This window comes from Apus apus, chromosome 2, assembly GCF_020740795.1.
Source record: "Apus apus isolate bApuApu2 chromosome 2, bApuApu2.pri.cur, whole genome shotgun sequence".
In the NCBI taxonomy this organism is placed as follows: domain Eukaryota; kingdom Metazoa; phylum Chordata; class Aves; order Apodiformes; family Apodidae; genus Apus; species Apus apus.
Genome location: NC_067283.1, coordinates 56,735,414 through 56,761,753, shown reverse-complemented (window position 1 = coordinate 56,761,753; position 26,340 = coordinate 56,735,414). Strand labels below are relative to the sequence as shown.

The 26,340-nt window shown below is 42.8% G+C and overlaps 1 protein-coding gene across 1 annotated transcript in view; it reads right to left on the bottom strand.

Moving 5' to 3' along the window:
- The window catches only part of CNTNAP2 (contactin associated protein 2), a 1,111,126-nt gene that overhangs the window by 364,436 nt on the left and 720,350 nt on the right, over positions 1–26,340 (bottom strand). The window lies entirely within an intron of this gene.

Genomic DNA, 26,340 nt, shown 5'->3' with positions numbered 1-26,340 from the left:
TTTTGTATTGCTAGGGCAATGGAGAAAAAGGAGACAAGGTACCAGCCTGGATTTACACTTTCCCAGCTGTGTAATACAAGTGCTTGGTTACATTCTGAAATACACCAAGATAAACAAATGAAAATCTCACCAAATTATACAAGGGGCAAAGTAGGAGGGAAAACTCCGATAAATTTAAGTCAAAGTTACAGAAATATCAGAAATGTTATTTTAATACAGGCTGTCTATAAGTGGCTACAAATAGCAAAAAAACACAGATTAAACCAAGTTCCTGCCCCCTTCTTTCCAATCTTGGACATCACAGCATTTGATCTAAACACCTGAACTTCCTCATCAATGTTAAACAATGCTCAGCTGCACAAAGAGATATTGTCATTACACAGCTTTAAAAGAGATTATTGTGTCTGCTTCTGTTTATTCATGACTATTACTAATCCCAAAATGCATTACTCCCATGCTCATTTGTAAGACTGTAATTAAGTTTTATTTTTACAAGGCTCAACAGTTTGTTGTAACTGTCACTATTTCCTGCCCCTTTCCCTCCTCTTCTCTATCCCAGTTTCCCAAAGATTTTTGTATCTGATCCTATCATAACCAGCAATCCTGTGAAGTACAATATGGTACCTTCCTAGCTGTACTTAATACAAGGTTTATTTGAGTAAAACTTTCTCAAGTTGTTTTTTTTTAAAATTACTAGTCAAATAAAATTTCTTAAAACCTTACATTAGAAGCTTATATTTGAAAAAAATTAAACCACACCAACTAGCAGTGGCTTGCCTACAAAACAGTTGCTATGTACACAGGCATACAGACACCTACCCAATCAGTGAGTTTTCCGGAGGAGCTGAGCACTTATTTCCACCAAAAGAAAATAACTAAACCATTATGAAAACAAACATTCATATCAGCATTTAAATTATGTCCATCAAAATGTCCTCTATCAACATGACACCAATTTACAATCAATGTATCATCTTTGTCGTTTCCATTAATCACTAAGCAACTCAATGTCAACTGAATTCAACTTTTTTAACTGCTGTAAAAGTATCAGCAGAAACATCTGTTCTATGTCCCTTCTTTTCATATTTCCTCTCCAGTACTTTAAATTGGGAATGACTGTGTCCTGGCAACTTACTGGAAATATTTTTCATATCTTTTTCACATAATGGATGAGCTGTGAATTTAGTAACACGTTAGATGGGTACCTTGGAGGTTGCCCTGGTTGGCAGGCATTCTTTTGTTTGTATCTGTATCAATAGTACCACTGTAGTGCTAATTTTGCTTATTTACTGAGGGGAAAGTGTCAGGTACTGTGAAAAAAAGCCCATCTGCACACTCACAGAGGAGCTCAGAGATGCAGCAGCAGGGGAGAAGTCCAAAAAATACCCTGCCAGGCTGCTTCCAGGTCCATCACAGGTTCCATCAGCCCATCAAAGGCCCATATGCACAAACCCAGAGAGGGACCCATATCAAGGACTCCCAAGCAACAAACAACTTGTCTGGGGCTGTCTCAGCCCAGACTCATGCCAGTGTCTGGGCATGGAGCCCATGACCACGAGTCACTGGGAGCAGCTTTCTTCAACAGCTTTCAGACTAAACGGATTGCTGCCTAAGGGCAGAACACATTATGGGATGCATGGGAAACACAGCTCAGGGTAGCACAGCACTTATAGGATGTTTAGGGGCATAACAAAAGGCAGGAAAAGAGAGAGTGTTAGGTGATCTGGGGGAATAAAATGTATGAAGAAAAAGAGAGGGATAAATGTAAATAGTGGTCTGGTCAGTATGCTTGCCTTGTTGTGCCCTTCATCTGATCAGCACACTCTGTCCTGCCTTCTTAATCAATTCCTTTCTAACTCTTTCCTGGGTGACGGGCTCTCTATCCTGTGTACATGGGGGTTTGGGTACTAGTAGCTGGTTTCAGACCACAGATTGGAGGGCCACTGTGTCCCACCGCTGGAGCAAGTACAGGTGTGTGTGACTGTGATGGCTAACATCGATCAAGCTAGACTGGCCAGCAAGTATGTGAAGTGGCCTGGGAGCAAGCAGGGTCAAGTAGGTCTCTAAGGCCCAGCTACAGGTGTGAGAGCAGCTGGGTGTCTCTAGGCATGAGAGCCCAGAGGGGTCGGCTGTGAGGACCTGGAAAGTCCTGGCCAGCTCTGGGTGTGGGCATGCAATGGTCAGCACCAGTAACTGAAGTACAACTGCTGCCTCAGGGGTTTTATGTCCAGGTTACAGAAACTGAGGAGACTGGGATCCAAGGTCAGCTATTAGGAAGACTGAGTGCCTGAACGCTGCTGCTGGAGGAAGCTGTTCTGTACAGAGTTCTTCTAATGATCCTGCACCCTCCTCAGCCAGAGTGGGAAGCAGGGTCAGGCCATTGCGGCTGATTATGTTTGTGTGATTGCACTGCATGTCTGACCATGTATACAGCTTATGTAGATGAGTGCTTTGTGTGCATGTGCCTCCTGGGAATACACCTTTAACCTTCCTATTGGTAGTATCTGAGATCACTGAGCTGCAGCACCACCACCTCTTTTGGGTTCTTCAATCTGGCACAGTATGTTTTGTTCAACAGAAAGTCATAATACAGGAGTTTTCTCCAGTAGCCAGTTCCCCTTTTATTTATTGTTGCAATTAACTTCTTACAGAGCCCTGAGTCTGGGTTGTGCTCAGCTACATGGAAATTCAACACACCTTCCTTCTGTGATCAGTAACATACTGCCTGATAAGTAGTTCAAGTGATCAAGACCTATCTGAAGCTCTCAGCTTCTGTTCAGCAGAGCTTTCTAATCTACACAATGTGTTTGATGATGGTCATCCAAACTGCTCGAAGAAAACAAGTAAGAAGACTGGGTGGAGAGAAAAAATAAATCACAGCAGATTATTGGAGAAGGAATGATAAGGAGAGTAAACAAACTGGTGTGGTTGATAGGCAATGACAAAGAAATGGAGAAATATAAAAATGATAAAAACAGAAGTAAGTTTGAAAAGGAGAGGCATAGTTAAGAATTTCAGAAAGACGTAACAAGTCCATGTAGCTCAGTTAGCATGAATTTGAGAAAAGCAGTGATATTTGTTATACTCTGAAGTAGAAGTGGCAGATAGAAAACAAAAATACTGACAAACTATATTATGTTTTTGAGCATCTACAAGTTCCTTCTGAACCTAAAAATATTACTGAAAACATCATATAAAAGAGCAATGACACCCAAAACACCATGTAATCTAAAGTTTTGTGAACAAGTGATTAGAGAATAAGGATGGGATAAATGAGTTAATGTAAAAGCCGCATAGGGATACATATGCTTAAAACTTTGCAAGATGATATTCAAAGAAAGACTGTATGGTTCCAGTAAAATAAAATGAATAGTGCTAGATTTACAGCTAAGTACATAAGTACGTGAAAGTAGCACAGCTAAGAAAATTAAGAACTACAAACTACATCAACTCATTTAAGTATTTTGGGGGTGCTGGGGGACAGCCTGCATCAGGAATAGTGTGGCCAGCAGGACTGGGGAAATGAACATGCCCCTGTACTTGGCACTGGTGAGGCCACACGTTGAGTACTAAGTTCAGCTCTGGGCCCTCACTATAGAGACACTGAGGTGCTGGAGCATGTCCAGAGAAAGGCAACAAAGCTGGTGAAGAGTCTGGAGAACAAGTCATACAACGAAGAGTTGAAGGAACTGGAGTTGTTTAGTATGGAGAAGAGGAGGCTGAGGGGAGATCTCATTGCTCTCCACAAATACCTGAAAGGAGGTTGTACTGAGGAGGGTGTTGGCCGCTTCTCCCAAGTAAATAACAACAGGACCAGAGGAAATGGCTTGAAGTTGCAGCAGGGGAGGTTTAGACTGGACATTAGGAAGAATTTCTATACTGAAAGTGGTCAGGCATTGGAACAACCTGCCCAGGGAGGGGGTTGAGTTACCATCTCTGCAGACATTCAAGGTCAGGCTTGATGGGGCTCTGAGCAATCTGGTCTAGTTGGAGATGTCCCTGCCTATTGCAGGGGGTGTTGTACTAGATGACCTTTATAGCTCCCTTCCAACACAAGGCATCCTATAATTGGCTGTAAAGATGCACAATAGTCAGAGCAATGATACCTTCTTTATATATATGCAGACATTTTTATCTCTCCATGTGTAATTTTTTTTAAATATTATTTTTTTACTCAGAATAGGGGAACATACTCTTTTAAAATTGTTTTCCATTAAAAGGGCAGGATGTACCCATAGAGAACCAGACATTATCTAGGGTTTGTAGCATTCTTATGTACTTTACATCGTGTAGAAAGATTTCCTAAATTCTACATTTGTATTGAATTTTCCTGTATGTGGAAGGCAGCATGATCAATTTGAGAAGACTGTGAACTGACAGCATAGTTAGATTCAGCCCTTTGTGTTAGCATTTCCCAGTGATGTAATTCTGGGGCAAGTTATTTCTCTTTCTCACTTGTGTGGGTTTTTCTCGGTTTGTTGGGTTTGGGTTTTTTCCCCCCTCTTTTATACAATAGGAAGAATGATGCTTGTTGTAGGCACTTTCAGATGCATGAAAACCATTACAAGCAGAAGAGCTATTTGAAAAAATGAGAAGAAAGTTGCAAAAAAAATCATAATAAAAAAATCATTCTGAAAGTTTAATAAGAACAGTAGATCAATGTAAAATCAGACCCTCATTTATCACACTGGAACCATGGTTTGTGAGCTAATGTTTTAATTCAAAATCTTATTTTGAAAAAGGAAACTGTTCAAGGAAATTATGAAACTTTTCCTTCCCCCTGCCCTCTCCCCAAATTTTTCCTGGAAGGGAGAATAATCTTTCAAATACTGCTAGCCACTTCCAGCTACTACCTCATAATAGTTTTGAGCTTTGTGATCTAGTTGTATGAATGTGTAAGGTGCCGATCCTGCAGGTGGAAGTACGATGGGAAAAGCAGATTCCCAAAGACCTTTGTGTATATGACCTCTGTGCATATGACTGGAGAAGAGTGGCATAATGAGGATTTTGCCTGCCCTAAATAATCTGCTGGAGAGAGCAGAGGCTTTGCAATTAATTCTTTGTCGTATGCCAGGTATGGGGCTGGTCACCAGTTACACCACAATGTCTAAGAATTGAATTGCCAAGCCTGCTTTAGCAGGAAGTATTAACCTTTTCTGGAATGTGTCTCTGAAAATGCAGAATTATGTAGAGCAATTCAGACCTAACCCTGAGGTGGAAGAGAAGCAGTGGAGCGCCTCTTCTGCAATGGGCTGCTTGGGGTAGGAACCTGGTGAGCCTTCTTAAGCAGATTTCCCATGCAAGGTACTATAAATTAGTTAGATCTGACACTTTGAGGTAGCTTAAAAGAGTTTGTCTAGGGGCAGCAGTGTGGTTCATTGGAGGGTATGCTTATGTTTTGTGCCTGAAAGCAATGGAGAAATACTATCTGCCAATAAGATTAAAGGCTGGTCATCTCTTGGGCCTAGCTTGCAAGTCTGAAAGAGTCGCAGTAGTATTCTGTTCTCACAAGCTGAAGCCATGGGAGGTGTTGCACTTGTGGAAGAAAATGGCGAACACAGGTGAGGGAAGCCAAAATACAGTGATTCTTGAGAAGGGTAACAAAACGCGGCAGCTCAGTTTCCTACTGATCTCTTTGCTGCAGAAAGTTTCCTGGGGTTTGCGTGGAGTAAATAAGCATTTTTTATTAAGTGAAATTGTAAGATATTTCTAGTGCTTTGTGTGCTGTAATTTTCCTTAATAACTAGTTTGACAATGTTTATGTTTACAATCGTAGGTGTATGGCCCCAGTAGTAAATGAGCATAGAGATTAATTACTGCCAGTCCTCTGGCAATAATCTGTAGACGTGGTGCTTAGGGACATGGTTTAGTGGTGGATGTGGCAGTGCTAGGTTAATGGTTGTACTAGATCTTAAAGGTTTTTTCCAACTGAAACAATTCTAAGATTCTCACACTTGTCTGTGGACAATACTACTGACAGCATTTTTTGTGATACAGCTTGGTTCTTGTGTATGGCTCCTAGCTTTCTCAAACTTCATTATATTCATTTTCACAGCATACTTAATTGAAGTATTATACTTAAGCTTCCTGATAGTGGAAGTTTTTGGCAGCTCTACATGCCTTTCTTAGGAATAAATTTTTCACATTTACCCTTTCCACTCAGAAGCAAGAGCTGTGTTTGGGTTTTTTTTTTTGCTGCATATTTGAGCTGTTCCTCCAAAACTGGGAAAAGCTTTGTACTCTGTTAATTTATTTATTTTTTTTTATTAGTTCGAGGATGTTGCAGTTTTTTTACTCCATTGATCTTTGCATTAACTTCATTCTCTCACGTCTGAGAAAGCCAGAATTACAGAGACTTCAAAACTTTTTTTCCTCCTAATGGCTGCCAGCCACCTTTATGCTTTTTTGCAATTTAAGTGTTTTAATAGTGAAGTAAACAATATGCTAGATTGTCTTAATGGAAAAAAAAAATAGAAAAGCCAATTAATTTTGAAGCCTTTACATGCAGAGTTCTTTATGATTAATTCCGACTTTGATTTTACAGCATATATGTGTTGTTTTACATGTATGTAAAAAAAACAGTCTATTCTTAATTATATGTTCTCTTTTAACCATCCCCTGGAAATGATATTTGGTTGTATATTCTGAATAACAATAGAGTATAGGTTAGAGTTGCCTGCAAAGAACTAGTAACTAAGCTTTCCCAAATGCAGGCTGCAATTCAGGCATGTTGCTTGGTTAGCTTTATACATGTTAACTAGGTCACTCAAGAGATCAAAAATACTCTGAATTAGACCCTGATTTCATACTGTTACTGCACTGGACTCCAAACACAATTCCACCACCTGGCAGAAGTTGAGATTGAAAACTCAAAACACTTTATTCTTATTTATAGTTATATATAAACCACCCCAGCTGTACAAACAGACAAAACCTGAAGCCAAATTTCAGCCCCTACACTCTCACACTTCATCTGATGGAGTAATTTCCAGCTGATTTTTTAATTCCAAAGTAATTACTGATGGTTGACTATTCATATTCTGCTTTGCATCCTAGCACTCATTTTCTCCACTTAACCTTCACCAAATAGTACTGATGCTATCGCTCATTTGGAGCTGCAGCCCCTTCTGCCCTGAGCAGGAAATCCATCCATTTAGTTTTAATAAAAATGCAGGTTGCTTCTAATTTATTACACATTCTGCATTTCATAAGCACCTGGTGCAGAGCAGTTCTAAGCTCAGCAGACAAAAAACTAGCAGAGCAAGTAACTAGTTTCTGGCACTGAAATAAAGGATGAGCTGATTTTTTTTTTTTTAAAAGATAGTGGAGTAAAAAAACTGCAACATCCCCAAACTAAAAGAAATAATAATAAACTAACAGAGTACAAAGCTTTTCCTAGTTTTGGGGGAACAGCTGAAATATGCAGCAATTTGGGGCTTATGTGTTTTACATGAAAAATTGCATGAAGACCTAAGCAAACAACTTTGCTCTCATTTTAAAATTACATTTTAATAAAAAAGAGGTTATTTAATAATAGCCTGTAACCTTAGAAAAAAAGTGGATTATATTAAATCCTTTGAAAATATGTAATAAATGATAGAAGATGAATCCACAAAGGCTATTATAAATTATGATGAAATTTCCTTTGAAAAGCCTTATTGGAAAAGAGATTAGCTTCTTTAGGAAAGCTATCATAGTGATTGTATGATCCTTTTAATAAACTTCTGTAAACAAAAGTAGCTTCTTTATAAACAGGCTTTGAGAATCTATTCTCAACAGCAGAGACAAACATCCCAGAAATGAGGTTTTGCAGAGTGCATATCAAATTCGAACATTTGATTAGTTTAGATACAGACTGAGGGAAAGGAGGAGAAGAATAAATTGAAACGGACATCACTGGCTGAGAACAATCAGTTGTTGAAAGTGCTTTCGCAGACAATGCGAAAAGGTGAGAAGACAAAAGCCTCTTCCTCGAGATTTCAGAAATCCTACCTCACCTTTTTCCCCTATTTCTCCAAGAACAGCATTGCTCAGACACACAACCACGCTGTCGAGCTTGCATGCATTATTATTCACCTCCTGGAATCTACTTTACTTAACTCAGGTCACAAATACAGAGTCTTAAAGTAGGGGTCCTCAAGCCCGCAGCCTTCATCAGGGCCACCCATCACCTTTACAAGAGGATGAGGCAGAATGTGGGGAAAACTGCACTCCCTTTGCTGACAGCAGCTAGTACAGAGCTGAATCTGTAAGAACAGAGCTAAAAGAGGTCGGTCTTTAATCAAAATAATTATCTATTTATTTATCTATTTATTTATTTATTTTAAAAGTCATATAAAGGGGACCATAAGGGACATGCAGAATAAAAGCAGGGCCTAGATAACGAGGCAGTAAGAATTAGACAAAACCAGATTCCAATTAGAGAAAAACCCTCCCCAAGTAGTCAACAGCCTGGCCTTGAGACAGACCTGCAGGACACCTCCTAGACAGATGAAGGGGATGGAAAGAAGCACTCCCCACAGCTTACCTTGGTTACAGTCTTGAGCACTGGGGAGAAACACATGCAGTAATGGAAATCACTGTATTAATATATACATGAGCCATTAGCATACAAAAATTTACACCCACAGGCTAGAGGGACCCCTACTAACAACAAGCCCCCCACTCTTTGAGCAGGCACAGTGAAATGCTTGAGCATTGACACTTTAAATGGAAGCAAGGAATTAGTTGACTCATTATGTGTGCCAGTAATAGAATAATGTTAGAGATAAAGTTCTTTCTCACATTTTCGGGTATAAAAGTAGCACGTGTGTTTTGGGAAGCTGAGCTTGCTTTGCGGAAACCCACCCTGCTCCCTCTTCTGTGCAGAATTGGATATTAAAGCAAATATCTTGACTACGTGTGAGGATTGGCTTCTTGCACACCAAGTAATGGACCCCACTATCGGGACTACAATCACACCTTTCCTCATCACTCCCCCAGCATTACATGAATAAATATTTTCCCCCAGCTTCAGCATCCTCAAACCCAGCAGCCTGTAAAAACCACTCTTACCATTTCTCCAACCTCACTTTCCTCAGAGGACCTTCACAGTTGACCTTTCTACAGAACTCCACACCCCCATTTGTGCATCCCACAGCAGCTATGCTCCATCAGCTCAAATGAGGCAAAACACCAGAGGATGGGGGAAGGGGAGCAACTCAGATTTTGCCCTACTGAAAGTTCTTCCTTTATGCTTTCAAAACTCAGCAGCTTGTGTTTTCAATATTTACTGTGAGCCTCTGGATTATTTCTCATTTCTCCTTTCATATAATTCAAATAATGAAGGATGAACAAGGCTACTGGGCATTGCAAAGCTCCCCTTCATGCCTTATTTTTTTTTTTTTCCCCCTATGGAGGCTCGGTCCAGTATGTTCATGTGTTGCCCAGTTTACCTACAGTAATTCTCAATTTGTTACTGGGCATTCAGTGCAAGACCTGGCAGTCTTGTGTAAATCATTCAGTCATATGGGCTGCTGAACCTGTGCTCAATCTCACTAAAAACAGATGCTTGCATGTGCACGGGTCCCTGTGGGTTGCATTTATCATGATACCGCTTTCTGCAGTGCCCAATGCTGAAATTCAACATTTGTTCATGCAAGATGCAGCTGACTAAAGCATTCTGTTTCATTGGCGTTCAGAAATTTAAAGGTGATGGTTTGTTACAGCCCTGCCCACAAATCCCCACAGGACAATTGAAGGGGAGAGTTTTGTATTAAACCTTCTGAAAATATAGGCCTTTTCTGATTTAAAGCATGCCTCCTGTCTTTTGAACAGAATATTCTTTCACAAGAACATCTTACATGTTTCTGAGCACAAAAGTATTTATGATTCTTCCATAGCTTCCCAATGGAGAAAATGATGTAAGAAACATGCTTATATGCTTATCCTTGGAAAGATTACGTAGAAAGGATTTGGAAACCCTCACACACACAGGGCCAATACAATATTTAAATGCTGAAAGAATTGGTTTTGGACTTCAGGGTGGCAGAGGGTGTGAACACGGTACGAAGCCCACTCAGGTATGATATGCCCATCAACTTAGCTTAATTCCCAAAGTTGTAAACACAGCAAATTTACTACCTAGTCAAAAAAATTTGTACAGTGTGTCTCCTTCTCCATCCCCATCTTTCAACAACTGAGAACTACATTTCAAAAAATTAAAAGTATCTTTTCATTATTAGTACAAGGTGTGTAGCCCTGTCATAGTGGACATTTCCCCCTTTAGTTCTATTAAATCATCACCATTATTTAATCACATTAGAAGTCCCTATAATTTGTCTGATATCCTGGTATGACAGAGTTGGTCATCTTTCCTGTATATTTTACTACATATTGTACACCAGAAATCAAAACTTGAATTTAACACCATGAATCTGCTTAAAAAGGTAATGCCATTTCACTAGGAAAAAGAAAATTACATGGAGTGATTTCTACAATCTTCTAAGGAACTGTTTGAGCATGCAAAGGCTGAAAGCAATCAATAGTAAGAACAATATCAGTTATGAACTGAGATACACAGACATATGTATTTTGAAAGCATTTTCTAGAGTATCATATCTGTGACCCTCCATGTCACTATCTGACAGAGGCTTTTTTCTACAGTTTGCACATGAAATGCAAATTTTTAAGTTTCACTTATTATTTTACCAACATCCACCTGACAAGAACAGAGAACTAAAAAGAAGAGGGAAGCAACAGGTTTAAACTTACTGATCCAAAATATATTTTAATTGGTGTTTTTAATAAAGATCTGCTTTTCCTTATAAACCTAAAATGGCTCAGTAATGAGAGGACTTTATGTCATTGGCCTGGCTGTAATAAAACTGCCAAAGAAGTTAATGAGAGCTCTCAACAAATAATGAGAGTAGAGATGAACACTAAGTTCTGTGCTTGGCTGCAAAGTAATTTCTTATCCAAGTTACTGTTCCAAATAGAGTCTTGCCTGGTAGAGGACATTCCTCAACATGGACTATTTAGTGAGCTATGCAAGATGTATTAGGGTTTTCAGTCTAAACTGTAAATTGCAGGCGTGCCTACCCTCACACCCAAAGACCCCTATCAGATGGTTGGTTTTAATAAACTGCCAAGATTACAAAGGCAGTGGAGAAGTCAGAAATTGCATTGACATAGAGGCTCACCTGAGACACAAGATGTTGTGTTCTGTGACCATACCTGGGAATTCATTCTGTAGTCTCATGTAGTAGCTAGACCTAATTGGCTCTGAAAAAGTTGTGCACACAGGGGATCCAAGGATGAGAGATGCTGAAGAGTGAAGTGTATTTTCTACAGAGGAAGCAAGTAAGTAGCAAGAGGATCCCAGGACAGTATTTGTTTCTTAGTAAGCATTAAAAGTGGAAAGTGTTGTAGATATGCACACATATTCAGCATGGATGTTGCTGGCTGACAGTGGGAGAAACACCATTTGGTCTTCAAACCCTTGCAAGAGCATAAAACTTCCCTGGCATAGTGTAACCCACTGGAACACTCTGAGCAGAGGAAGCAATGCTTTAAAGCTAGCATCTCTGTCCATTTTTAGTCAAAATACACTGTGTGATACACTGCTTCAGCCTTTCTTGGGACACGCTCATGTACTTTAACATCCTTGTAACCTTGACATCCTTGCTGCGTGTGTCACCCCCATGTCACAGCGTCACCACTGGCGACGTGGCAGTCACAATGCCCCAGGGCAGTATAAAAGGGGGTATCCCCCTGGCTTCTGCTGTCAGAGCTGGTCCTGGGGGACAGGAGGTCTGAGAGGAAGGCCTCGAGGAGCTGGTAGGATTACTTGGAGGGGATGGGAAAGGGAGGGGAGACAGGAGGATGGACAAGAACGCTGAAGATTCTCTGCTGCAAGGCCAGGCAGGGCCACTTTTAAAACCCATCTGAGGGAAGGAAATCCTTTTCAGTGAGATAGCCATGGCCAGACCAAGGGAATGCCTTCCTGAGGAGCACTGCAAAGCTTGCTGTCCTCAACCCCTGCAAAGCCAGGTGCATAAGCTGTAAGAAATGGGATGCAGAGATGTTGCCAGGGGTCACAGTGCTTTGGAACAGCCACTGCTGTCCTGCCAGGTGCAGGAAGGATTCTTGTCCCAAGGTCAATCAGGCCAGTGGCCTTTTGCCACTCTGGAAAGCCCCTGAAATGGCTCCAGGTTGAGGGGGAATAGGCTTTGGGCATCTCCTGGGAGGCGTGACCAGCCGGTGGGAGGAGGAGGCAGGTCTTGCTCACATGCTCAGGGAGCAGCGATCGCCAGCTCTGCTGGGGTCAGGAAGGAATTTTCCCCCAGGGCAGATTGGCCCTGGTCCCCGGGGGTTTTTTGCCTTTCTCTGCAGCACTGAGCATGACCCCTTGCCAGGGCTCCTCTGGCCTGTTTTGTGAGGTCACTGCCTGCTGCTCATGCTCCACGACTGTGGCCTCTGGTGCCCTGCAGCTGGGGGGAGGAAGGCTTTTTTTCCCCCCACAGAGGCCCAGCAGCTGTCTGGGTTTTGTTTTTTTTTGCCTTCCTCTGCAGCACTGAGCCTGGCCCCTTGGCAGGGCTGCCTTGGACCATTTTCACCAGGTGCCTGCTGCTCCTGCTCCATGAAGGTGGCCCTCGTGCCACGCATGAGCAGTAGTATGGATGAGGGGAGTGAATGGAAGCAAGTTCATGGTCATAGCAACAGACAGACTCCTTCCTTGCCCACCTCACTCCCCTAGATGACAATGAAAAACAGATATGAGGCTCAGATTAAGAAAGACCAGCCAAATAATTATGCAGATGATAGGCAGCCTACACCAGAGGTATGTCTACAATCAGAAAGAACTACCACCTGCATTACAACATCCATGAGGAAGAAAAGAAGGGTCAGAGGATCCAATATGTCAGGTAGACTCTCCTCACAGAGAAGACTGCTGTCTCCCCAGAGTCCAGGTTAAGGATGTCACTGGGAAACTTCCTAGTTTGGTACAGTTCTCAGACTATTACCCATTATTGATCTTCCAGTTAGGTGGAGAGCAAACTGAGACTGGAAGTCTGAGAATAATCAAGAGGCTTTAGAGCACTAGGATAGGTGGTAAGAGACTCTGGGGCACAGGTTATCTTCTCTCCTTCCAGTTGTAGGCAATGACACTAGAATGAACAGACAAATACAGTCTGTTAATAAATGGCTCTGTAGCTGATGTCACCACAACCATTTTGGCTTTTCTGACAACAGGATGGCCTATACAGCACCAGGCTTGCTGGCACCTCATGGGAGACACCTTTCTCAAAGGGGGAAGAGGGTCTTTACACAAGAGATTGAGGGGCCAATTTACAGAGCTTTAAACTAGATTTGAAGGGAGAGGGGGATGTAACTGCACATGCTAGTGAGGCCTCTGTGTGTAGCAGCCCTGCATTTGAGGGGCAGTGTGCTATCATTTTTGAGAATCAGAAGGCCTACCACCCCTCAAGAGTGAAAACTATGTGTTCAATGCCCTCTCTGAAATGCTAACAGATCAATGCATGCAGTATGGGGAATAAGCAGGAGGAGCTGGAGATCTCTGTTTGGCCACAGAGCCACAATCTCACTGCAGTTACTGAGACATGATGAGACAGCTTCCATGACTGGAACGTTGTCATGGACAGCTATGTACTTTTTAGGAAAGACAGACCAACAAGGCAAGGTGGTGGAGTTGCTCCTTATGTGTGAGAACAACTGGAATGCCTTGAGCTCTACCCAGCAGGGGAGAGCAAAATTGTTGAAAGCTTGTGGATAAGAATTAAGGGACATGCAAATGTAGGCAAAACTGTTGTGGGCATCTACTACAGACCACCAAACCATGAAGAAGATGTTGATGAGGCCTTTAGAGACAGCTGGAAGTAGCCTCACATGCCCTAGTGCTCATGGGTGACTCCAACCACCCTAATACTTGTTGGAAAGGCCACACAACTGGGCACATTCAGTCCAGAAGACTCTTGCAGTGCTTTCATGATAACTTCCTGATGCAGGTTGTTTAAGAGCCAATGAGAAGAGGTGCACTGCTGGACCTTGTATTAATAAATAAAGAAGGGCTGGGGACATGAGGGTTGGGGGCAGCCTTGGCAGCAGTGATCACAACATGGTAGAGTTTAGTATCATACAAGGAAGAAGCAGGGCAGTAAGTAGGCTTGATACCCTAGACTTCTGGAGGGCTAACTTTGTACTCTTCAAAGATCTAACTTGAAGGAATCCCGTGGGCTAAGACTCTAGAAGGTAGTGGGGCCCAAGAGAACAGTTTAATATTTAAACATCACTTCCTCCAAGCTCAAGGTAAGTGCATTCCTTTGAGTAAAAAATTGAGCAGAGGAGGAAGGAGACCTGCATGGATGGACAAGGAGCTGTTGAAAAAAGTCATGTAGAAGAAAGAAGTTCAACAGTATGTGGAAAAAGGGATTGGTCACTTGAGATAATTATAGGAACGTTGTCAGGGAATGCAGGAAGGCAACAATGAAGGTCAAGTCCCTATTAGAACTAAATCTGGCAAAGGAAGTAAAAGAGAATAAAAAGAGCTTATTCAGATATATTACTAGTAAAAGGAAGAATAGGGAATATGTGGGCCCACTGCTGAAGGAGGTAGGAGCCCTGGTAACAGAGGATGCAGAGAAGCCAGAGTTACTGAGAACCTTCTTCACTTTCAGTCTTTACTGCGAAGACCAGCCCTTGGGAATCCCAGACGCTGGATCTAAGACAGGAAGCCTGGAGGAAGGAAGACTCTACACTGCTCAGTGGGGATTGGGTCAGAGATCAGTTAGCTAAACTGAATATACACAAATCCATGGGCCCCAATAGGATGCATCCACGAGTGTTGAGAGAGCCGGCTGGTGTTTTTGCTCTCCACCATTTTCAAAGGTCATGGCAAACAGGAGAGATGCCTGAGGACTGGAGGGAAGCCAATGTCACTCCAGTCTTCAAAAAGGGCAAGAACGAAGATCCATGAAAGTATAAACCAGTCAGCCTCATCTCTATCCCTGGGAAGGTGATGGAGCAGCTAATTCTGGAGGTCATCTATAAGCCCATGAAAGAGAAGAAGGTTATCAGGGGTAGCCAGCATGGATTCACCAGGGGGAAATAATGTTTGACTAATCTGATAGCCTCCTATGATGGTGTGACTGAATGGGTAGATGCAGGAAGAGCAGTGGATGTAGTCTGCCTTGACCTTAGTAAGGTTTGACACTGTCTCCCATAACATCCTTGTGAGCAAGCTCAGGAAGTGTAGGTTGGAACTGATATGTGGATATGGACTGAGAACTGGCTACACAACAGAGTTCACAGGTTTGTGATCAACAGTGCAGAGTCCAGTCTTTTTCAAAATCTTCATCAGCGACCTAGATGGTGGGATCAAGTGAATCCTCAGCAGGTTTGCTCATGATACAAAACTAGGAGGATTGGCTGATTCATCAGAAGGCTGTGCGGACATTCAACAACATTTGAACAGACTGGAGAGCTGGGCAAAGGGGAACTTAATGAGATTCAACAACCTTGGTGTCCTGGTGGGAAATAAGTTCTCCATGGGACAGCAATGTGCCCTTATGGCCAAGAAGGCCAATGGTATCCTAGGGTGCGTTAATAAGAGTGTGTCCAGCAGGTCAAGGGAGGTTCTTCTCCCCATCTACTCTGCCCTATTGAGACCCCACCTGGAGTATTCTGTCCCATTCTGGGCTTCCCAGTTCAAGAGGGACAGGGATATACTAGAGTCCAGTGGAGGCTACAAGGATGATTAAGGGACTGGAACACCTGTGGAAAGGCTGAAAGACCTGGGGCTGTTTAGTCTGGAGAAGACTGAGAAGAGATCTTACTAACGTTTACAAATACCCAAAGGGTGGGTGTCAAGAAAGAGGGCCAGTCTCTTTTCCTTTGTGCCCTGTGATAGGATGAGGGGCAAGTGACAAAAACTGGAACACAGGAAGTTCAACCTCAACATGAGGAAAAACTTGTCTACTGTAAGGGTGAGGAAGCAATGGAAGAAGCTGCCCAGATAGGCTGCAGAGTTTTCTTGTCCAGAAGTTTTCAAGACCCATGTAGACATGTTTCTGTGTGACCTGTCCTAGGTAGTCCTGCTCTGGCAGGGAGGCTGGACTCACAGAATCATAGAATATGATGAGTTGCAAGGGACCCATCAAGATCATTGAGTCCAACTCCAATCCCTGTGTATGGCACCCCAAGAATCACACACCATCTGCCTGAGAGCATCATCCAAATGCTTCTTGAACTCAGGCAGGCTTGGTGCTGTGACCACTTCCCTGGGGAGCTTGTTCCAGTGCTCAACCACCCTCTGGGTGAAAAACCTTTTCATAGAATCATAGAATCATAGAATCATAGAATTCTAGGGGTTGGAAGGGACCTCGAAAGATCATCTAGTCCAACCCCCCTGCCAGAGCAGGGTCACCTAGAGTACATCACACAGAAATGCATCCAGGCGGGTTTTGAATGTCTCCAGTGAAGGAGACTCCACAACCTCTCTGGGCAGCCAGTTCCAGTGCTCTGTCACTCTCACAGTAAAAAAAAAAAATTCTGATATTCACCTTAAACCTCCTATGCTCCAATTTGCATCCATTACTCCTTGTCCTATCACTGGTCATCACTGAAAAAGGCTTAACTCCATCTTCTTGACACTCACTCTTTACGTATTTGTAAACATTGATGAGGTCACCCCTCAGTCTCCTTTTCTCCAAGCTAAAGAGACCCAGCTCCCTCAGCCTTTCCTCATAAGGGAGATGATCCACTCCCTTAATCATCTTTGTGGCTCTGCGCTGGACTCTTTCAAGCAGTTCCCTGTCCTTCCTGAACTGAGGGGCCCAGAACTGGACACAATACGCCAGATGGGGCCTCACCAAGGCAGAACAGAGGGGGAGGAGAACCTCTCTTGACCTACTAACCACACCCTTTCTAATGCACCCCAGGATGCCATTGACCTTCTTAGCCACAAGGGCACACTGCTGGCTCATGGTCATCCTCCTGTCTACCAGGACCCCCAGGTCCCTTTCTCCTACACTGCTCTCCAGCAGATCAGCCCCCAGCCTGTTCTGGTACAGGGTGTTTTTCTTCCCCAAATGCAAAACTCTACACGTGCCCTTGTTGAACTTCATCAGGTTTTTCCCCGCCCAAGTCTCCAGCCTGTCTAGGTCTCTCTGAATGGCAGCACAGCCTTCTGGTGTGTCAGCCACTCCTCCCAGCTTGGTGTCATCAGCAAACTTGCTGAGGGTACATTCTGTACCCTCATCCAGGTCGTTGATGAAGATGTTGAACAACACCGGTCCCAGTACCAACCCCTGAGGGACTCCACTAGTCACAGGCCTCCAACTATATTCTTCCCCATTGACTACAACTCTCTGACTTCTTCCTTTCAACTGGTTCTTGATCCACCTCACTGCCTGATCATCAAACCCATACTTGATCAACTTATCTACAAGGATGCTGTGGGAGACGGTGTCAAATGCTTTACTGAAATCAAGATAGACCACATCTACCGCTCTACCATCATCCATCCACCTAGTAATTTCCTCATAGAAGGCTATGAGGTTAGTCAAACATGACTTACCCTTGGTAAAACCATGTTGACTGCTCTTGATGACCCCCATGTCCTTGATATGCCTAGAGTAGTGCCAAGGACAAGTTGTTCCATCACCTTTCCAGGGATGGAGGTGAGGCTGACCGGTCTATAGTTACCCGGGTCCTCCTTCTTGCCCTTCTTGTAGACTGGAGTGACATTTGCTATCCTCCAGTCCTCAGGCACCTCTCCTGTTACCCATGACTTACCGAAGATGATGGAGAGTGGACTAGCAATGACCTCCGCCAGCTCCCTCAGCACCCTTGGATGCATTTCATCTGGACCCATCGATTTATGGATGTCCAGATTACTCAACTGATCCCTGACCCAATCCTCATCTACCTTGGCAAACTCCTCCTTTATCTTGACTTCTACTGGGGCTATATGAGACTGGGGCTCATGGGGAAAGCCTGCAGGAGTAAAGACAGAGGCAAAGAAGGCATTCAGCACCTCTGCCTTCTTTATATCCTCTGTCACCAGGGCACCCACCTCATTCAGCAGTGGGCTTATATTGCCTCTGGTATTAGCTTTGTTGGCTATGTATTTGAAAAAGCCCTTTCTACTACCCTTAACCCGACTTGCAAGGTTAAGTTCCAAGGAGGCCTTAGCTTTCCTAGTTGCCTCCCTACATTCTCTGACAACAGTCCTATATTCCTCCCAAGTGACCAACCCCTCCTTCCATGATCTATATTTTCCTTTTCCACTTGAGTTTGACCAGCAGTTCCTTTTTTTAACCACGCTGGTCTCCTAGCTCCCTTACTAGATTTTCTACCCATTGGGACACACTGATCCTGTGCTTGCAAGAAGTGGTCCTTGAATGTTGACCAGCTATCTTGAGCCCCTTTACCTTCTAGCACTCTGTCCCATGGGACTTCCCTTAACAATTGATTGAGGAGGCCAAAGTTTGCTCTGTGGAAGTCCAGGGTTCTGGTCCTGCTGGGTATTCTGTTCCTCCCACACAGGATCCTGAACTTCACCATCTCGTGGTCACTGCAGCCAAGGCTGCCATTGACCACCACTGCTTCAACAAGGCCCTCCTTGTTGGCGAGTACAAGATCCAGCAGCGCTCCTTTTCTAGTCGGCTTGTCCACCATTTGCATTAAGAAGTTGTCATCAATGCACTGGAGGAACTTCCTAGACTGTGAAAGGCTGGCTGTGTAAGTCTTCAAGCAGATATTGGGGTAGTTACAATCTCCCATGAGGACCAAGGACTGTAGTTGTGAGGCTGCTTTCAGCTGCCCATAGAAAGCCTCATCAACTTCCCCATCTTGATCAGGAGGTCTGTAATAAGAGCCCCACAACTGTATCGCCCATGCCAGCCTGCCCCTTAATTTGTACCCACAGACTTTCAACTTGCCCCTCATCAGCCCCTGCACAAAACTCGATACATTCTAGTTGCTCTCTCACATAAACAGCAACTCCACCACCTCGCTTCACCGACCGATCTTTCCTAAAAAGCACACAGCCATCCATGGCCACATTCCAGTCGTGTGAGCTGTCCCACCATGTCTGTTATTGCTACCAGATCATAACCCTTAGACTGCACACAGACCTCTAATTCTTCCTGTTTATTCCCCATGCTGTGTGCATTGCTGTACAGGCATTTCAGGAAGCAAGCAGAGCACACTGGTGGGACCAAATCCTCCTTAGACCACCTTCCTTCAGGCCCTGGTATGTTCCTCTTGGACTTGTCCCTAACAGACCCAGTTTTCTCCCCTTCCCCCTTCACATCTAGTTTAAAGCTCTCTCAATGAGCCCTGCTAAATCCTGCCCCAAAAGCCTTTTCCCCCTCTGGGACAGGTGCATCCCACCTGCCACCATCAGGCCAGGTGTCTCATATATCAGCCCATGATCAAAAAAACCAAAGCCCTGCCTTTGGCACCAGTCTCGTAGCCATTCATTCATCAGTAAACTCTTCCTGTTTACCTCTCCACCCAGGAAGTATGGAGGCAAACACTACTTGCGCTCCAGACCCCTAGCTAACTTTTGCTGATATCCAACCTAAACCTCCCCTGATTCAGCTTCCTGCCATTTCCCTGAGTCCTGTCATTGGTCACAGGAGTGAAAAGTACCTGCCTCATCTCTTGTGAGGAAGCCATAGACTGCAATGAGGTCACCCCTCCGCCTCCTCTTCTCCAAACTGAATAATCCAAGTGACCTTAGCCACTCCTCAGAAGTCATCCCATCTAGACCCTTCACCATCCTTCACCATCCTTCACCATCCTTGTGTCTCCTTTGGACACTCTAATAGCTTGATGTCCTTTTTATATTGTGATGGCCAAAAATGCACACAGTACTCAAGATGAGGCTGCACCAGTAACGCAGGACAATCACCTCTCTCAGCCAGCAGGCAATGCTGTGTTTGATGCACCCCAGGACACAGACGGCCCTTCTGGCTGTCAGGGGACACTGCTGACTCATATTCAGTTTGCCATCAACCAAGACCCTCTCTGCCGCGCTGCTCTCCAGCCACTTGTTCCCTAGTCTGTACTTGTCACCAGGTGCAAAATCAGACACTTGCCCTTTTTAAACTTCATGTGGTTGGTTACTGCCCATCTCTCTAACCTTTTGAGGTCTCTCTGCAGGGCCTGCCTGCCCTCAAGGGGGCAGCTGCTTCCAGTTTTGTATCATCAGCAACCATGCTTAGAATTCCTTTCAGGCCTGGTTCCAAGTCATTGATGAATATATTGAAGGGGACTGGGCCTAGGATGGAGCCCTGTAAGACCCCACTAGTGAACAGTCACGAGCCTGATGTTACCCCCTTCACTATCACTCTTCATGCTTGACCTGTGAGACAGCTGCTCACCCACTGTATGGTATGCTTGTCCAGCTGCATGCTGGACACTTTGTCCAAGAGAATACTGTGAGAGACAGTATCAAAAGCTTTCCTGAAGTCCAGAAATATTGCATCCACTGGCTTTCCTTGATCAGCTAGGTGGGTTACCTTGTCATTAAAAGATACTAAGTTTGACAAGCAGGACTTTCCCCTCATGAAGCCGTGCTGGCTGTGACCAGTGACTGCATTGTCCTCCAGGTGTTCTTCAGTACCTCCCAGAATAATATTTTCTATAATTTTATCAGGCACTGATGTTAGACTGACTAGCCTGTAGTTTCCAGGGTCCTCCTTCTTGCCCTTCTTGAATACTGGAACAACATCAGCCAATTTCCAGTCAAGTAGGATTTCTCCAGACTCCCAGGACCTCTCAAAAATCATAGAGAGAGGCCTAGTGATTACATTAGCCAGCTCTTTGAGGATTCTCAGATGGATCCCATCAGGCCCCACAGCCTTGTAGGGATCTAAGTGTAGCAGCACATTCCACACAAGTTCACGGTCATCTGAGAGCTGATCCTTGTTGCAGTCACAGTCCTCAGGCTCTGGGTGTTGAGGCCTCCTTGGTCCACCATCAGTGTTAAAGGCAGAGGCAAAGAATGCATTAAATACCTCTGCTTTGTGTATATCCCTGTTGGTGAGGTGACCATCCTTATTCTGTAGAGGACTGATGCTGTTTCTACACTGCCTTTGATGTAGTTGAAAAAACTCTTTTTGTTGTCACCCACAGTTCTGGCCAGTTTCAGCTCCAGTTGAGCTTTGGCCTCTCTAATTTTCTCCCTACAGTGGTTAGTAGCATCTCTGTATTCTTCCCACGTCACCTGACCTAGCTTCCACTGGGCATACACCTTCCTTTCTTGCCTAGTCTGCAAGAGCAGATCCCTGTTCAGCCAATCCAGTCTTTTGCCTTGGCTGCTTGACTTTCGACATTTTGGGATTGCCTGCTCTTGTGCCCTTAGGAGGTGATGTTTAAAGAGTGACCAGCACTCACGAACCCCAGAACCTGTAGAAGTATTTTCCCAGAGGATTTGACTCAGAAGCTCTCTGAGCAACCTCAAGTCTGCTCTCCTCATGTCCAGTGTTGAAGTTTTGCTGACAGTCTTCCTCTTGGAAACAGAGATTTTAAACTCCATCATGTCATGGTCACTGTGGCCAAGACAACCTCTGATCTGCACTTCACTCATGAAATCCTCTCTGTTGACAAGCAGCAGATTAAGGAGTACATTCTTCTGAGTTGGCTCCCTTATGAGCTGTTCCATAAAGCTGTCAACCAGGTGGCTTAGAAATCTTCTGGCCCAGGTTGTGCTATAGCTGTATGTTGCTCCCAGTTGATTTCTGGCAAGTGAAGTCACCCATAAGGACAAGTATGGTTGACTTGGAAGCCTCCCTTAGTTCCTCAAAGGAGAGGTCATCAGCATCCTCATCCTGGTCAGGAGGTCTACAGTATATTCCCACAATTATATACTCATTATTTGTTTGTCCCTTGCTTGTCCTAAGTCTCTCAACTGTGCCATTACCATTACTGTGAGCTCCATATACTCCAACCCTTACATTACATAAGTACAAAGCCACTCCCCACCTCTTCTGCCCTGTCTATCTCTCCTGGAGAGCCTGAGCCCATCCAACAGGGTGCTCCAATCACAGGAGTCATCCCACCAGGTTTCACTTACGCCATTAATGTCAAATCTCTGGGACTGGGCCAAGGCTTCAAGCTCATCTCGTTTATTCCTCATGCTGCACACATCAGTATAGAGGTCCCTTCCAGAATCGCACCCAACACTCAAGGTGAGGCTGCACCAATGCTGTATACAGTGGGATAAATCACCTCTTTGGACTGTCCACTTATGCTAGGGCAGACTTCTGTTCAGCCAGTTCTTCACCCAGCACACCATGTGCCTGCCCATCTCACAGCTGGACAACTTGTCCAGATTAATGCTGTGAGGGATAGTAACAAAAGCCTTACTAAAACCTAGACGAACTACATCCAGTGCCTTCCCTTCACCCCCCTGGTGACCTTGTCATAGAAGGGTATCAAAATAAGCTAGACACGATTCCCCCTTTGTGAACCCATACTGACTGTGCCTGATGGCTGCACTGTGCTATTAAATGCCTTTCAGTAGCACCCAGCATTATACACACCACTGTCATCTTGTCAGATGCTAGAAACTTCAGAGGTGGCTTTCTTGTTTTGTAAGTAATGGCATTCCACACTCAAGAGTACCTAGTGAAGATTATTATTGTGTTTCTGCCTGGAGGCACTCCGGCTGTCTGTACATTCTCTTGAGAGTAATTAGCACATTTATATGTCCACGGTTATACAACTTGATTAATGAAAACCTAAACAACCTTAGTATTAGCAGACAATCTGGTTTCTTTCACACAGGTTAGGCTGAACAAGACAGCCTGCAACACTTCCTGTTTTTAATCGCAGCAGACATATTTTTTATAAAAGTTTTTCCTACTGTTTACTCACACTTTCTCTTCCCTCTATTGAACTATAAGAAAGCAAAAAGCTCCCATACACATAGCCCATGACTTGTTAAGAGAACATAAAATAATGCAACAATGTGCTTGTGAAACTGAGGGTCTTTCCTTTTTTAACCAATGTTATCAGATCACAAAGAATAACCATGGTGTTCTTGGAAATCCTCTGGTCTCCAATTAAGTGGAAAACCTGTTTGGGATAACTAGATAGCTGTACTTTTTTTCCCCTTTATTTTTTTTTTCTTCCCTAATGTAAAGTTCGGAGCATATTTTTGCCACATTATGTATTTGATTTCTTGCTATGGAACTATTTAACTAACTGTTGACAGGATAATATCATTGTTGTGCCCTTCTTCCTTATCTAGACTCTAAATGCAGAAAGTCCAGTGTTTCAGGTGTTTCTTCACTTACAGAAATACAAGAAAATCAGTTATTACAAACTAACTGATTGAGGTTGTCCTGAAGATCACAGCCTATGCAGACTAAAAATGGGTTTCTGACTACTGACTTGGGCAGTAATCATGAATCCAAATTACCATGGCTTCTACAATGTGTTTAACACAACTGTCAAATGCAAAGTTTGTTTCCTGATATTAGACTACTAAACTCATTATTAAAGCAGTATTTCATTTTAGGGAGAAGGTCGATACTCCAGGGAAAAAATATCAATACTCATTAGACTTCCACTGCCACGTAATTATCATTTCAAGAGAAGATTATTGCTTTATTCCTCATTAACTCTGAATCACATTGCAAAATACAAAATAACATTTATTCACAACAAGCAATGAGGTGACAAAGCCAGAGAATGCAGAGATCCAGGTCTCATACTGAAACAAAGAATCACTACATTGTATCAAATAGTAATTTTGAAAAAAGCTTACAGCACACTGACAATCTAAAAACATAAGAATTGTTTATGTTCTTTCTCAACAGAGTTGCATTCTCTGCATATTCCAATGCAATTAATGCCTCTTCTAGCTACAGGAGTATGTAAGGTTGTGCTCTCCTATTGCTTTTACAGGACTAAGAGGCAACAGGCTGTGAGCTGGGTGTTAGTCCCTCCCATGGAACAAGGGGAGATTTATAAGCAAACCCTTTCCTCTCTAATATTCTTGAAGGAATGGGATCTGTACCCCTGTAAAAGTCAGGACAGTGTTTGTTTGAAGGTGAAATTAAAAAAGAGAACTTGCCTCTCATATGGGCGAAAATGGATAAACATAAAATTGATCTTTTAAGTGCAAATTTGACTGGAAATCATTAGAAGACAAATGTGATCAAACTACATTTGCCTGGCTTTTTCCTAAATTTAACAAAGTTTGTGCAGGAGGTAGATGCATCACAGTAATGGAGAAAACTGTCAGTAAATACTTACTTGTGTTTCTCTTATATGCAGATTCTAGAGAAAGAATCCTTTGAGTTATACATTAAAAATCTGAGACAAAGAAGGTTGAATTATCATTATTTATCCTGATACATGACTTGTAAAGTTATACTACTCTATTTTAAAGAAGCTGTAAACAGCAGGAAGCACCTTAGAGCCAAAAAAAATATGTATAACTGCATGGCAGGTCAGCCTTTGGTAGGCTGTAAAGGTTAATTAGTGAGGGATTAAAATTTAGCTGATACAATAAAGCTAATAAGGATGACACTGTTAACTGTAACCCTAATAATTAATTTTAAAATAATTTTGTAGCTCTTTCATCCCTGTAAATCATTATTTCTAAGTAAATATATTGAATTATCTTTTAGCCTTATCTAGTGGCAAAATCAATCATCTAGTCTGATACTTGCCAGGCCACACCATTTCCTCAGGCACTGAGCATTTGTTCAGCAATAGAAATCTGGCATATTTCTACTGCATTTACCATGCAATGAGAGATACAACTTTACAGTATTTTGGTTAATTCACCATTGTGCTCCAGGGACCCAGCTGTAGCAGGATGGAACAAATTACTGTGGAGTAGAGACATCCTTTTCTGTGAATGGCAGTTTAAGCTTTTAACAAATAACAAGATAGTGGACACAGAGCTTGGAGATTTTGGTGTGTCTTTGAAAGATCCTTCCTGTAACATCTATTCTGAAAAGTAAATTACTTTATGATCTTAAAATGGCAAATGTATGTAACTGATTTGCACATTTGAGGCACAGTAAGAATTAAAGTTGTTATTTCAGATTTATTTATTTGCAAATTTTCTTTCTGTAGCAGTTTCTTTTTGATTTATAGTTTCTGCTATGTCTCAGCCCTAGAATACGTATTTCCCCATCTCTCTCAACTAACTCTTGTTTTTACTATCATACTATAAATATATTATGATCAGACCTGTATGAAACAAAGCCATTTTCATTTACCAGGATTTCATGCAAACATTTTTCTCCACTTCACTTCAAGGAGTTCATCCCTTGAGTTTGTCTTTGAATTTCAACTTCAAAGAAGCCTAAAACCATGATCTGAAATTCAGTTGAGGCTGCAAAGTATTGCCTTATTTCAGGTCAAAAGCTCAAGAAAGTGTTGAATTCCCTGATCGAAGCTAAATCAATTCACTGGAAAAAAAACACCTTCACTAACACAGAATTACCATGTTCCTTTAAGTTCAGCAAAATTCAAATTCATGAAAATCATCTGCTATGTGGTTACAAGCCCCACTAATGTAGTCTTGACTCCAACCCCTTGGAGAAATGCCCTAACCACCGCACAAACATACCTTGAAAAAATAATTATATAGTGGTACTGAACAAGTGCTACCTGCAGGTAACCACTTTTCTGCTCCACAGAATCATGGTGCCTGTTAAATTTTACAGCTTTTTCATACAACTTGCAATACTGTTTAAAATCTATTTCAGCCATTTTAACCCCACTGACCAGTTACTGTTCCAACTTCCCACCTCCCCCAACACCTCTTCTGTACTGCTATTGCCACAAAGATCAGAACTCAAAACCAAAAGGCACCACACCAAGGATGTTTGAGTACAAATACATGCTGCCCAAGTAGGAAAGGTAAGTATCACTGCAGCAGAGCTGAGGCCTCAGACCTCAGGACACTATAACTACAACCTTTGGCCAGCTTCAACAAATACCCTCAGTATTTGCTGATGGATGGAACATGTTCCTGTAAATACCAATAGCTCTTGCCTGCTCAATAAAGGCAGAGTTAACATTGTCTCAGACTATATAGCTTAATGCTATAATTTTTGGCTTCCACTCATTTTTGTGCAATTAAGTTCTATACTATAGAAAGACATTAAAACTTCACATATTCTGACAGCATATCTATTAAGTGAATATCTTGCTGCTCCCTCTTCTTTTCAAGAAAAAAAGATTTCTAAAAGTATAGCAGAACACACGGTAAAAACTAAATTTATGTTCTTTTAACACAAACATGAAACAGAACAAAACAAAAGCTTAGCCATCTAAGTTAATAACTTTGCCTGAATCTAAAGA